This window comes from Brassica oleracea, chromosome C3, assembly GCF_000695525.1.
Source record: "Brassica oleracea var. oleracea cultivar TO1000 chromosome C3, BOL, whole genome shotgun sequence".
Classification (NCBI taxonomy): domain Eukaryota; kingdom Viridiplantae; phylum Streptophyta; class Magnoliopsida; order Brassicales; family Brassicaceae; genus Brassica; species Brassica oleracea.
The window spans coordinates 44,740,186-44,743,570 of NC_027750.1; positions in this window are offsets into that span (position 1 = coordinate 44,740,186).

Here is a 3,385-nt window from a genome sequence, read left to right on the forward strand (position 1 = left end):
TCTTTTGGGACCAAAGATGGGCCGTTGTCCGCAATTCGGACCCTCTTTGGGCCGTATCGAGACTTTAGCGTTTTTATGATTTTACTCGCGAAGTAGCCATTGGTATAGGCATGGTTCTTCCAACGGAACCCTGTTTCTTCGCATAGCCGAGGCAGTTGGTGTTAAGTTAACCGTAACCTGCTCTACTACGAAGAATAGGAAACCGTTCGAGAGACATAACCTTCCCAACTTCCCGAATACTTTTGACGATGTTTTTTAGACGGAACATTGGTGTCGTATCCACGGACCCGAAGACTGAGTTACGGAAACTTTGGACGAAGATGCATGGTTATGGGATGGGACCGGGTTCGGAATGGTCCACGGAGAATTGGCCGCGCTCGCCGGGCGAGCTGATCCGTGCCACGGTCGAGCTTGCCGGCGAGCCGATCGGCAACACGGTCGTGCTCGCCGGGCAAGCTGGCTTGTGTCACGGCCGAGCTTGCCGGCGAGTCGACCAGCGACACGGTTGTGCTCGCCGGGCGAGCTGGCTCGTGTCGCGGCCGAGCTCGCCGGCGAGTTGACCGGCAACACGGTCGTGCTCGCCGAGCGAGCTGGCTTGTGTCGCGGCCGAGCTCGCCGGCGAATCGACCGGAAACACGGTCGTGCTCGCTGGGCGAGCTGGCTCGTGCCATGGTCGAGCTCGCCGGATCGTTTCGGCTATTCATTTTCTCGGCATTTGAAGTTTTGACCGAGATTCGGTTTTTCTGCGGACTTTCGGACATCGATTCCGTCGTGACCGATTTTGACCCCAACATTCTTGCTTAATTCGTGGTTGTTCACAACAACTGGTATCTGAGCCAGGTTTCGAAAACCCTAAAGAATGACCAGAGGAAGTTCTGTGAAGTTCGATGTTCCGAGATTCGATGGGAAGGGGAACTTCGGTCTATGGCAACGGCGAGTTAAGGATTTGCTTACGCAGCAAGGGATGAAGAAGGCTTTGTTGGAATCGAAACCGGAAGCGTTGTATCAGGATGATTGGGAAGAGATGCAGGATAAGGCCGCCTCAACGATTTGACTTTGCTTGTCGGATGACATAACACATCAGGTGATGGACCTCACAACTTGTAAGGAGATGTGGTGTAGGACCCGATCCCGGCCGACTAGGCCGCGGTCGATGCCTCACGTTGCTCGGTCTATACACTGACCGAACCTCTAAAAATTTTGCCCTTTATTTAAAAATATCGCCCATAGGCGAGGGCTAACTCAGATCTTAGCTCAAGACTACCTTAGTCATTCCCTAGCTTAGATCATTTCAACTTATGCACAGCGGAATAACATCTATCATCCATTGGACTAAATCCAATCTAACACTTGTCTGGTCAGATCACCTTAGCTACTGGTCAGTAAACACAACTGCCAGCAAGCTCCAAGGTCGATCCTGAACCTAGACCAAGTCGTACAGTCAGTCAATCCCGAACCCAAATCAAGGCATACAAATCTGAGGTTCCATTCCCCTAACCATTCTATCTAAATCTATGCAACATTGCTAGATCATACCTTTGCCACATCCACGGAGCTTGTTAGCTCATCGACCCAGCTGCTCTAGCTCAATGAACTCGTAGATCAGCTGATTTAAACCAGCTGATCGAGCTGCGAGGTAGCCTTTCGCAGCTCCCCGTCCACTCGTCCAACTCCCTTATACCTTCATAAACTCTTCTCTTGGGTACTTAGTCATTCAGCCAACCATCCCCACATACATAAGTAACCCTTGAGAAGTCTTCAAACAGCCAAGGACATGCATCTGGCCCTTACCGGCTCATGCACTGTTCCACATCCCTTTTTGCCTTATAAGCTTATGATACCAAGTCCAGCTCATGGACTAACAATGCCCATCAGATCCTGAGTCAATCAACCAACCACCCCACATGACTCAGAACTGATGAGTCTTCATACTTCCTAATCAGTCATGGAACCATGTCCCACTGAACCTGATTAGTGTTGCTCTTACCACCGGTGCATCCTTTGATCAATCAGATCAGACACCTTGATCCATCATCCAAGGATCAGGTCATCCATCCTTGCCCATGATCAGGTCACACACGGCCTGCCTTACCAACGCCAAGGTTGATAACCAGCAATTCCTTATGATTAATATCATAAGTGACAATATGTTCCAGCACACAAACATATGATCAGTTATCCTAACACAAGGATCTGACCCCAATATGCCCTCAGGTGCAATTTCGACCCCAAGTAAACTTGCTCCAAAAATCAATTAAAATTCATGACAATTCATGATAAATCATAACTAAGAGAATGGTCCAATCGGATTTCCCAGAACCGGCCTCCAGCCCCTAGATCTCGGCCAAGATTAGCCAAACCGGCTCAAGGGACCATCTCTAAATCAATCCCTAAAAACTCATTAGGATTCATGATAATTCATGATAAATCTTAACTAAGAGAATGGTCAAGTCAGAATTCCAAGAACCGATCTCGATCCTATGGATCTTGGCCTAGAACAGCCCCACCGGCCACCTTGACCATCTCGAAATCAATCAGATAAAAATCCCCAAATACCATGATAATTCATGATAATTCACCACTAAGAGGATTTCAAAGTCAGATCGCCATAAATCCATCAGGAAGTAGAAGATCCGGACTTTGCTGCCAAACCAAGGCCGTGGAGGGTTCTTCTGAACTGGCCAAGCCATGGTTCAGTGTCATCAAGTCTGATCCAACAGACTACACCATAACCATTCATAATATATATTTCCTCAAGGACTTGCCATACTTAGCCATGATCAATTCCACAGTCAACAGAATTGTAATTCAAAAGGTAATCATAAAACCGATTACCTTATACATGATCTGATTAGGTCATGTGCCATTCCTTATTATGTTCGGCCATGCTCCTCCAGTGCATGCCTCTATCAATCCTTATCATATACTTCCAGTTTTGATAAGTTCCATTCATGGGTCGCACCCATCATCCCTTCCATGTAGCTCCCATGAAACCACTTTCTACACTGCATCTACCTTCAAGGCTGTTTTGGCCTGTAAGAGTGGAGTTTGGCCTTCTCCCTTCTCTCCTGGTTATCTGCGTGTGTTCCCAAGACACAGAGGAAGCCCAGGATGTGATCATCCATGATCAAACATCATCACAGGGTCGTCCACCACTTCCCCCTTCAGTGCCCATGATACTGGCTTTCTACACACATCTGCCCTTAAGGCTGTCTTGGCCTTTGGGAATGAGTTCCGGTCATCTACCTTCTTTCCTCACCATTTGCGTGTGTTCTCAGGCCCTGGAGGATACTTTGGGTGATAACATCACAGATCAAAAGCCACCAGAAAGTCGTTCATAACTTTCCCCCTTGATCTCTCCCAAAACTGCCTCTTTATGGCCTTC